The sequence below is a fragment of the Coenobita brevimanus genome, chromosome 74, assembly GCF_032717465.1.
Source record: "Coenobita brevimanus isolate Jiangsu-jjx chromosome 74, ASM3271746v2, whole genome shotgun sequence".
NCBI classification, from domain to species: Eukaryota; Metazoa; Arthropoda; class Malacostraca; order Decapoda; family Coenobitidae; genus Coenobita; species Coenobita brevimanus.
The window spans coordinates 27,203,423-27,216,221 of NC_137027.1; positions in this window are offsets into that span (position 1 = coordinate 27,203,423).

Genomic DNA, 12,799 nt, shown 5'->3' on the forward strand with positions numbered 1-12,799 from the left:
AAAACAGGTGTGGGGAATAGCCCTACAAGGCCTCATAGTCATTCCAAAACTAACACAGACGCATATAAATGTTTATAACCATTAAGGACATCAAAATAAAGTTGAATAATGCTATAAATGCATGCATAAGAAAGGGAAAAAAAAGCAATAATCTGTTTCCGGTTTCTCTTTTTACTGTCCCAGCTTCTCGTTACACATTTATAACACCATTACAATTATCACATTATCATTACACTTCATCACACTTATCATTACAGTTTCGGCAACAACCAAATTCTCTTGCGGAAACTCTCCATGTCATTGGAATTTATCACACCAGCCATGAAAACAGGTGTGTTTGTATGTGTGGGGAGATGAAACAGGTGCGGAGAGTAGCCCTACAAAGTCTCTTAGCCTTTCGAAAACTAACACAGACGGACACTACTCAGAGGTGCTAATCTGGGCAGGTAGGGAGAATGAAAAAAAAATAAATGTGTCGTATGTAGTACAACGTACAGCATTCTCCAACTACGTACGTACAGAAACTGGTAGGTACAAAGTGAGAAATGAACAGAGTGAGGTGTAAAAATTTGGGAAGAAGTAGAAATACAGTAATATGAAACAGGTACACGTACATCAGGCCTGACACTCGGGGGCCTGTTGGGGGTTGGAAGAGTAGTAAGGGGCAAGGAGGGAGAGATGGGGTGAGGTTGGGGGGGGACAAGGCTAGCAAGGAGGGAGGAGGGGCAAGAGAGGGTGGGAAGGGATGCAGGTTGTTGTGGGAAGAGAGATGCAGTTGCGTGGAGGGGTGGGAGAGTGATGGGGGACAAGGAGGGCGTGAGGGAGTGGAGTAGAGGATGGCATGGAGGCAGCCGAGAGGGGGGCCCCCCCACCACCCGGGTTGGTCCAATCCCCCCTCACGCCACATCAGGGGCGAGTTCTCATTGGCCTGAAGCCATGTACGTCATAACCGAGGTGGAGCAAGTGCTCTGCAGTTTTTTACAGGCCATGTTCAATTGATGCGATTAGGCATTTTGGCATAAAACTCAAATCACATCAATTGAAGTGATTAGGACTTAAGGGGTTAAAGTTGTTGCAGTTAAAAAGCTCGTAGTTGGACTACAGTTCCGGACTGACGGTACACCTCCCGGTGTCTACTGTCACGCTCCAAACAGCCTGGTATTTAACAGTCCAGGCCCCGCTGGCTCGCCCGGGGTGCTCTTCATTGAGTGTCCTGAGTGGCTGGCAAGTTTACTTTGAAATAATTAGAGTGCTCAGAGCAGGCTACATGAATGGCCTAAATGTCTATGCATGGAATAATGGAATAGGACCTTGGTTCTACTTTGTCGGTTTTCCTTGGAACCCGAGGTAATGACTAATAGAAACAGACGGGGGCATTCGTATTGCGACGCTAGAGGTGAAATTCTTGGACCGTCGCAGGACGAACTATTGCGAAAGCATTTGCCAAGGATGTTTTCATTAATCAAGAACGAAAGTTAGAGATTTGAAAGTGATCAGATATTGCCCTAGTACTAACCATAAACGATGTTGACCAGCGATCCGTTGGCGTTATTCCCATGACCCAGCGGGCAGCTTCCGGGAAACCAAAGTCTTTGAGTTCCAGGTGAAGTATTGTACCCTCTCCACAATATGTCTACTCCCGATGTATATATGCCCCCCCCAATGCATACATGCCCCCACTAAACTTGCTGACCTAGCACGCTTTCCCAGAGCCCAAGCCTGGGCGAAGGCGTTATTGCGTCAGTTCATAGCAGACAGCCAAGAAGGGCAGACTATTTTGTTGTGAGCTTGTAATAAACTCCTTATCTAGCTGTTTGTACACGGAGTTTCTATCACCAAAGTATTGCAAGTTACATTTGGTAGCAGCAGTGTTTCGGACCATCAGATTCTGACCGCCTCCTACAATCTTTAGTGACACCAACAGATATATGACATCTCGCATCTCACAGCCTCACCCCTCCTCAGTGCCTCTAGTCATGTAATAACCGGCTGTGCTTTCCGGGTGTACAATTTCTCTCACCAGTGCTCACCTCTCGAACAACCCCCCCACACACCTTGTTCCTGACCGCAAGTGTCACCATCGCCGACCTATGCACCTGTTGCACCTGTTCCCGGCACCTGTTCTGAACTCATCATAAATCTTGCCCCCGCGGTGCCACTTATCACTGTCTGCCCACTGTCTACCCACCGCCATTCTCTGCATTTGCAACTCAACAGCTCTACACCTGCACTGTACCAACATCTGCCCTCACACCCCACCACTGGCCACGCCGCCGTCACACCCTGTCTTCACATGTGGTCTGAATTACGTGAGCCTCCTAGGACCGCCACTCCCTGCCGGTGACTCATCGCAGCGTCTCTCTCCTCTCCGCCCAACTGTCTCTCCACCACCGCCCCACCCCACCCTGCCCGCCCCAGCCCCGCTACGCCCAGCCACACCTGCACGTCATACATCTCGATAATCCTGTCTCTACTGTGTAACTATAGTGTACCTTACCTTTCTATAGAGATTATCCTCGATTTTCTCTGCAGATTGGATATTGTAAATATTCCATCCCATTTCCATTCCCCCATTTTCATCTTCACCTACGCTATTTATTATCCATCTCATCCTTCGCCTTTTATTTAAACCCTCCATCCCCTCACCTTCATTCGTTTTCACACCTACTCGTGTATTCCATTCTCTCATTGTTATATTACACATTTCCACTTACATATCCATCTTTATCCTTCATCTCATCTTCCATTGCCGCATTGTGTCATACTTTCCACGTCAACCGCTTACCGCCAGCCCTCTCGACCCGGAAACATCACCTGATCATACACCGTCTGCCGACTCTAACACGATCACTCATTTACGAAGTGGCAAAGAGTACCACCGACCTGTATCTGACACTTCCGTTTCACTTCCCGCAGACCCACTTCTTACCCACCCTACACTCGTAAATCCAGATACCTTCTCCTCTACCCCTCCCTCTCCACTCCCTTCTTCTTCCTCTACTCCTTCCCCTGTCGTTCACTCTCCTGCCTCACTTCATACGCCGTCTTGCTCGCCCTTAACTACCATTACTTTCTCTCTCTCCCACACCTCTCCTACCACCACTTCTGCTCTTCCAGCCATGGCCAACCCTCCACAGTCTATCTCGACGATGCCAATCGTCCCAAATTTACCGGCCAGGACCCAACTTGGTCTGTCTATCATTTCCTCAGAGAAGTCGAAACAGACATCCACAATAGGCAGATCACCGATGAATCGCTCAAAGTAGCCTACCTCATGGGTCGCTTCCACCACGGCAAATCGGACATCGGATCCGCGATCCGTGCAGGACAATTCGATAACATTCATACCTATGCTGATTTTCGTATGGAACTCATCAGCCTTTGTTGCCAGCATTCAAATACCGCATCTCTCATGGGATTCATTAATCTCCTAAACCAACCAGATGCAGACTTGAGGGTCCCAGCACAACATGCCAAGCTCCGTGAAGCTGCCGCCACCATGAAAGCAACTAGTAGCGAGATGCTCCAATTACTGGTAGGCACGAAATAGTTAGAAGACAATAATGACATTCCAATGCTTTCACTCACCAACTTTGCTGACTTAATTGGTTACCTGAAATTCCTTTTCTGGCTTACTCCTAAAAAGCGAGAGCTAGCCTTGGATATCGGTTTCAATCCAGGAGATAAAATTATTCAGGTCACTAAAGCCATTCATGAAAGAACCGGTTCGAACAACACGCGTCAGGTTACCACTCAACCCTTGGCTTCCTCAGTTTGTCACACCTCCACTACCCCAGACCATTCTCGCTCCCGTCCCAACACACGCGGCAGACCTGCCATGCATCGTTCTCCTACCGCAGGTTGTGATCAATCTAGCGCCCGACGGAACAGACAATCTTCGATTCTTTGCTGGCACTGTGGTCATCCTGGACATCGAGCATCTGGTTGCGACCGTACATACAGACGTCCTCACTCCCAAACCAGACACCGTACGCCTTCCCGCTCACGTTGTCCACACTGCAAATACCACAAATCAAGCACAACTCACACCACTGAGGAATGTCGTTACCTCAACCGCCAACAGTCGTGGGAAGCACCGCACCCGTATCGGACCAATATCATGTAGAACCAGACACCCAACTCCCCATCCGCCATGTTGGTCCCATACCATCATCGGGTTTAGTCATTCTCAGATGCAGTCATGACATACCAATGTCATTCTTCTTGGACACAGGATCTATGGTAAATCTGATCTCCGACAATTCCTTACATCTTCTTCAATGACATCACAACCACGTCAGTTTCCTAGAACCACCAGACATTCGCCTATGTGGTGTCGAAGGCTCAGAGTTTAGGGTTAAGGGAAAAGTCACCCTTGAAGTCAAACTACACAGAGATTTGCCACCTATCCCAATTGAATTTCATGTCACTAATGACTTGCAGCATTCCGCAGATGCCCTTATTGGTTTCTCCACCATGGCACAACACTCCATTGCATTATTACCTGCCTGTGGTAGTATAGACATTTCTGGATTCCCAGTTTACAGTATGGCATGTCCCCGTCCTGTTCTTACGATCAAATCAGTCCTTCAATTACCTCTGTCCCTATCACTACCAAAAAGTCCAGCCCAGCCCAAACCACCACTATCATCATCTGAGAATACAGAGATCATTCCTTTACTGACTGCGAGCAAGGACATAAATTCCTCAATCTCCACTGCTACATCCTCTCAGCCTTCGGAAATGGCTCTTACCTCCTCTCTCGACAACACTAACGCTGACTCAGACATGTCTCAGTTACCTACCTCACACAGTGTGCATGATCTTCTCCAACACGCAGAGACGAAACGTGCAGTAACAAATACGTGCACAATTTTGTTACCGCATGAGTTCACCAAAGTCTCTGTTTGTGTTGCCGGTGCGAAAGAAGGAGTGGATGTACTAACACTACCTGAGACGTGTTGTGTGAATGGCTTGACTTATGAGTCAGCATGGTGCACAGTCTTAGAGGACAGTTTATGCTACCTGTACTTGCTCAATGTCACAAATGCTCCACTAAAACTTAAAAGTGGTGTAAAGATTGGAGACTTCCTAGTATACCCAGCAACCATAAAGGTGTGCCAGGATTCCTCAATTCCTACTATCCAGACTAGTGATTGTACGCCAATCGGTGTATGTAATATTAACTCTACGGGATCTGCGCCGACATATTCACCCGATAGGCTCTCACATCTCACTTGCACAGATTTCCCAGAAAATACGCCTCAACTCCTCGACCTTCTGACCTCGTACAGAAACGTGGTTGCCTTACCCAGTGAACCGATAGGTAGAACAGACCTTGTCAAACATACAATTGAACTACTACCAGGAACTCAGCCGATTTACATGCCAGCGTATCGATTTCCTCACAGCCAGAGAAAGCAAACAGATCAAATGGTACAGAACATGTTAGACCAGGACATTATTGAACCCTCTGTCAGTCCATGAAATAGCCCACTTTTCTTAGTACCAAAGAAGGACGGCAACTTTAGACCAGTAGTCGACTATCGTAAGGTCAATTCTGTCACCGTTCCAGACCGTTTCCCATTACCCGTCCTCACTGATTTGCTAGAATCCCTTGGTGAAAATAACGTAGTCTTTTCATCTTTAGACCTCCTCAGCGGGTACTGGCAGGTCGAAATGGAAGAATCCTCTCGCCCAGTTACAGCCTTTAGCACCCCTTCCGGACATTTTCAGTTTAAGAGACTCCCTTTTGGTCTGAGAAATGCTTCTTCCGTGTTCATGCGACTTATCCATTCAGTCTTCAGCGGTATGATGGGACACTCTCTTTTTGCTTACCTAGATGATATCATTGTTGTGAGTAAATCCATCCCTGATCATTTTACCAAACTCCAGCAAGTCTTTGAACGCCTCCAGCTCGCAGGCCTGAAAATCAATCTCAGTAAATGTGACTTCCTGCGAAAGAAAATCAAATTCCTAGGCCATGTCGTAGATGCACAAGGCATTTATACTAATGAGGATAAAACTAAGGTGATTATTAACTTCCCAGAACCTACCACTACCGAAGCTGTACGAAGTTTCCTGAGCCTCAGTGGCTATTATCGTAGATTCATTAAAGACTACGCAAAGATCGCCGCTCCTCTGACCCACTTACTCAAGCAGAATGTGCCCTTTGTTTGGACTAACGACCAGTCACAGGCTTTCCAAAAGCTAAAGACAGCTCTTGTAAATGCCCCTGTTCTAGCGTTCCCTGATTATACCACACCCTTCCTTCTCTGCGCAGACGCCTCAGGCACTGGACTTGGTGCCTTTTTGAAGCAACTCGATGAAGCATCAAGGAAGCACGTAATAGCGTATGCTAGTCGCACCCCTACAACCGCTGAACGTAACTACAGTGTCACAGATCTCGAAGCGCTAGCGGTAGTCTGGTCTTTGAAACATTTCAGAGATATAGTCTTTGGTTAACCAGTGCATATCCAAACAGACCACCTTCCACTATGTGATTTGTTCAAGAACCGCAACCTAACAGGTAGGTTAGCTAGATGGTCTGTCATCATCCAGGACTTTAATCCCACTTTTCAATATGTACCAGGCAAGTTGAATGTAGTCGCAGATGCACTCTCACGTCACGTAGCAGCAGCTGTAACATCACTGCAGCCCAAAGTAACTGAAAACACTACACTAACGTCAGAAGTTGTTCGAAACTTTCAGCGCCAAGACCCCATGTGGTCCAAAGTCATTTATTTCCTAGAATCTGGAGATGCCTCGACCTTACCTACTCTGCCAGTATCACTAGATGAGTTCATGCTAGATGATGATCTCTTGTACAGGAAAACACTACTAAAAGGAAAAGACATGCCCCGCGAAGTACGCCAACTTGTTGTCCCCACTGCCCTGATACCAAAGGTTCTTCACATTGTTCATAATACCCCTCAAGCTTCCCATCCATGTAAAGACCGATGCTTGCGCCAAGCACGTCTCAAATACTATTGGCCAACCATGTGCCGTGATATCAATGCCCACTGTGACTCTTGCCTCTCCTGCCACCACCACAAAGGATCAACCGGCTTACCTGCACCTCTCTTACAATACCCAATCCCGTCATGACTATGGGAAACTGTCTCAATCGATCTCTAAAAACTGCCTCTCACGGAATCCGGCGCTGAGTACTTGTTCGTAGTGGTTGACCACTTCTCCCACTGCCGTGTCCTCGTACCCCTCTCCGACAAGACTGCAAAGAGCGTTGCACGTGCCTTTGTAGATCACGTAATTTGCCCGTTAAGTACCCCTCATACCATTCTTACTGACAACGGTACGGAGTTCAACAATAGCCTTCTAGATGAGATCTGTCGCCGCTTTCATATCAGTAAGTGCAATGTCGTGCCTAACCATCCGGCTTCCAATGGCCTTGTAGAACGCCACAACCGAAAAATCTTAGAGTGCCTCAGACATCTAGGCTCCCATAGTTCGTCCTGGGATGACTGGATTCCCCAAGTGGCGTCCTCAATCAATAGCTCCATCAATGCATCCATTGCTGAATCTCCCTTCTTCATCCTCTTTGGTTTTGACAAGAACCTCCCATACTCTCTCTTATCCTCAAAGCCAGAACCCATCTATAACATGGATTATTATGTTAAACTAAAATTGGCCAACTTCCAGACAATCCACCAGTATGTCCAACCCACTTTGGCTTCCTCTCAGGAGGACATGCTGCAGCACCAACATAAATCCGCCTCTCCTATCACTATCAATGTAGGCGATCTTGTCTTTGCTCATTCCCATATGCGCTCCTCTAAGTTGGATGACAAATTTACAGGGCCCCACCGCTTCCTCTCTCAACAAGGCAACAAATTTCACCTCCAGGACCTGTCCACTAAGGACACCAGATGGGTTCACGTCGATGACTTAAAGCGAGCACCCCGTGGCCTCGTGTTGGAAGAGTCACTTACACAACCTCCTGACCCCCCTTCCCCTCCACACATCCCTCAATCTCCACCATCTCCACCTATCCCTCGGGCTCCTTCATCTCCACCTCCACCTACTCATTCATCAACCAATCAATATCGGTCCAAACTGCGCTCTGCCCATCAACCTCTTCAAGACCTCGCCCATTAACTCTACTCTGCTTTTCTAGGTACGATGTTAGCAATCTCCCTGCTGGCAGTGCTGACCCTCCTGGGGTCTGGGTCAGGTCAGGACGATGATGGAGTACGTCCCGGGGCCTTGGTCGGCTCAGGAGGCGAGGTCTCCTTGCACTATGATCTTGCGCCTCTGGCCAACGTAGCCATTCCCTTACCTGCCTACGCGCACCAGCTCCATGGAATCAAGACCCATCTCACGGCCATCATGGGGACACACAACCCAAATGAGTATCTCTATAACCTTTTCCCACCACTCTCCTGGCAATTGCAATACATAAGTAACAGATTCACTGAGCTCAATGACACATTTTCCATTCAGACACCCGTTGGTCGTTCTTGTGTGAAAAGAGGTCTCTTCGGCTTCGGCGGTGGGATTCTGAGTGGTTTGTTTGGCGTTGCTACAGCCCGTGACATTTCTGGCTTCAGATCTGATCTCACTCATTTAGCTTCAGCTCTAGAATCCCAACGCTGAGTCATTAAAATCCAACACACTATGTTACAGAAGCTCACGACCCACCTAAATGAAGTCACGTCCACTCTAAACAACTTCACCGATATCTTCCAACGCCACTTTTCAGATCTCAACGTTATCTCTCAGTTCTTCTACCTCAAACTCAACATGGATAATCTCCAACTAGCCATTGACTCTCTCCTGTCTCAAGTCTCTACCTTGGTTCATATCCTGATCGATGCTATAAATGAACGTGTCACTGCCGACTTAGTACCTGTCTCAGCTCTCCGTTCTGTCCTGGAATGGGCTCACTCCACCTTCGGTCTATCCCCAGTCCTCCCCTACTCCTCCCTCGAATATTATTATCCTCTTCTCGAAGCCACTCTTCTCACCAAATACGTCGTCGTCCATATTCCTCTCTGTTCTGCCATTACCTTTAACCTTTTCCACATCATTCCCTTCCCTTTCCGCCTCAACAACTCCTTGTTACAAGTATCTGTTCCTTCAGTGTATTTCCTCCTCTCCCATGATCATCTTTCAGTTGCCTTCCTTTCTTCCACAGACCTCCAGAAATGTTCCTCCCTTACTCCGACCTCTCGTCTCTGTGCTGCCCACCTTTTCGTTATCTTCCCTAGCAGTGCTACACCCTGTGAGTCTGCTTTAGTTTGCAACCATTCCATCTACTCGGCCTGTTCTTTTGTACCAGCTCCTGAACTCCCAGTCCACCATGCTCACCTCAACCATGTCCAGTACTTTCTCTTTGCTGTTCCCATCTCTGTCGCAATCATGTGTCCTGGTTCTTCGGTTCGATCCGTCCCCGCTAGTGGTCTCTACAAAGCACCAGCCTATTGTACCGTCCAATCAGAGTCCATCATCACTTATGCCACTCGCTTTCACCAAGCTGTCCGTAAACACTCCTATGACATCTTTCAACCAATCGATATGCCTTCCACCCTACCATCTGCCAACATTACCATCACCTCCCCTAACTTGTGCATGCTAACATTCCTCAATGACAGTGTCTTCATTATGGATCAATTTTCTCTGGCCTTCAGCCGTTCATGGGTTCATCCAACAGTTGTGTTTCCCCCTGTGGTTATCGCTTTCATAGGTTTTTTACTCATCATATGTGCAGTGCATTGTTGTGTCAGAAAAATGGAACGTCGACTCCAGGAACTCAGAGTCGCTACAGGCATAGTACGCCCTACACATGACGTAGAAACTCCCCATACTTAGTGCCTTCACATTCAGTGATTACCAATGCCATCTGACAATTAACCAAATTGTGAACAGAACTCTGCCTACTAGAAAATGATGGTATTTCTTTAATGCATTACTGAGTGACAGTGTATCGTACAGGAAATACAAAAAAAAAAAATGAATGAAGAACAACAAGAGAACTCTCATATCTACTCCTTGTTTCTCATGTATCAAGATATTATTGTGTAATTCCCATTATGTCTATGTATACCTTCGACCCTTGCTGGACACATACCTATTAATCCTTGTGTATCTTATCTGTATATATCCTTCTCATTCCCTCCCCTCAACATGACCATGTCTCCCCTACTGCCCCTGTATCATACTTATCCCTTGTACAAACCTCCCCGACCTTGCCTTCATACTATAATCTTACACCATTTAACTCCTGGTGTCAGGAGACACCTTCTCAGCTACCCGGGGGAGTAGTGTACCCCCTCCACAATATGTCTACCCCCGATGTATATATGCCCCCCCCCCCAATGCATACATGCCCCCACTAAACTTGCTGACCTAGCATGCTTTCCCAGAGCCCAAGCCTGGGCGAAGGCGTTATTGCGTCAGTTCATAGCAGACAGCCAAGACGGGCACACTATTTTGTTCTGAGCTCGTAATAAACTCCTTATCTAGCTGTTTGTACAAGGAGTTTCTATCACCAAAGTATTATAAGTTACAGTATGGTTGCAAAGCTGAAACTTAAAGGAATTGACGGAAGGGCATCACCAGGAGTGGAGCCTGCAGCTTAATTTGACTCAACACGGGAAATCTCACCAGGCCCGGACACCAGAAGGATTGACAGATTGAGAGCTCTTTCTCGATTTGGTGGGTGGTGGTGCATGGCCGTTCTTAGCTGGTGGAGCGGTTTGTCTGGTTAATTCCGATAATGAACGAGACTCTGGCCTATTAATTAGTCGACGGATCTCCATTATTTGGTGTCCAGTTCACAACTTCTTCTTAGAGGGATTAGTGGAAATTCTTGCTCAACCGCCGGTGACAACAGGCTTCTCCAAGCATGTCCTTCCTGTAAGCCAAGAAACCATTTACAACACTGGGTGATAACCATATATCCAAACCATACGTGCTCCCTACGTGTCAAGTGGGTTTGTGGAGGATTAGTGCCGCTCTCTGAAAAACAAATAACTCAGTCATTGGCCACCCCATGCGGGATTATTTCGTCGGGCAATAGATAGATAGATAGATAGTACGTTATATGTGCAGAGTTTGACGATACTGGGAAGGCTTTATGTAAGACAGAAGAGGAAAGTAGGGTGTAAAAAGCATAATAAATCGCTTGGGAGGTGTAAGGGACGTGGTGAATCAGAGTATCAGTTACCGTATTTATTTTTATAAATATATACTATAAATACTTACTATGGTAAAAATAACAATATATGATATAATTAGTATGTTGCAGTATATATTTATATTAAAATATACCGTAATAATAATAATAATAATAATAATAATAATAATAATAATAATCTATCTATCTATCATCCAATCCTACATTGCCCCATGAGGAGCGTAGGAGTCCGGGGCTAGGCATGTTGGTCCTGACATTTAAGATGAGAGTGACCAGCCTCACTCATCCCTGAGTGGCATTACGTGAGCAATAAACACCAACCTACCCTTGGATATAAACATTCACCGGCTCAATCCGATTTGAGCACAATAATTACCCACTAAACCACCAGGCGCCAAAATTTGGTTATACGGTTACCACTCAGCGTAGTAAATGGTTTCCTTGTGTACAGGAAACTATTTGGCTTGTCACTCAGTGTAGAGTCACCCACGGGCAGAAGGAAGAGAAAAGAATGAAGGAAATAAAGACAGAAGAGGGAGCGTAAAGTCACCCGCAGGCAGAAAGACGAGAAAAGAATATATATATATATATATATATATATATATATATATATATATATATATATATATATATATATATATATATATATATTTATATAGACTGATAGATGGATAGGGTTGATACATGAAACAGAGAGAGAGAGAGAGAGAGAGAGAGAGAAAGAGAATTACAAACATACAGATAAGTTGATAGATAAACAGATAAATATAGATACAGAAAAACGTACATGCAGATGGATGGATATAGATCGATACATAGCCTACATACATACATAAATACATACATACAGACAGACAGACGGAGAGATAGATAGATATAGATAGGTATGTTGATAGATATTCAGGACTAACAGATAAAAACTAATTTATCCATTGACAGGCTGACTGACTGAGATAGACAGATTGATGAATACATGGATAGAGACAGGAAGTAGCTACACAGCGGGACATATATAAAATGAAAAATAATAGAGGAAAAAGAAAATTGGCAAAAACTTACAAAAATGAGAGAGAGAGAGAGAGAGAGAGAGAGAGAGAGAGAGAGAGAGTGTTGTAATACAGTAATAGAGTCTACTGCAAGGATTATTCAGTACTACAGGAGTGGGGCAGGATCATGAAACTCACTCACATTGATGTAAGCGCCATACATTTATTTCAGCTCCATTTCTCCCCTATCTAAACACTTATACACGAAAAGGAATGAAAAATTCATATATAATTTGATTATACATTTACCACTAAGCTCATAAATTAAAAGAATAAGTAAACCTTCCTGTTTTGTTTGTTTGTTTATTTGTTTGTTTATCCTTCTTTGTTACTTGTTTCATCTGAGTCTGTTAAACGGCCAATGAATGCAACTCAAGGGCTTCGATGTCACTAATTTCTTATAATTGTAAAAAAAAAAAAAAAAGAGAGAGAAAAAATAACGTTTTATCAAGAGACACTGGTATCATCATCTAAAGGCAATAGTTTTTAGAACACTTTTATTGACAGCACACACAGAGAAGGCCTCCTCGGTGCAAGTGTAGGTAAAATCTGTCATGAAACTGAGAAATGCTTTGAAATTTGCAGTGGAAGAAATAGA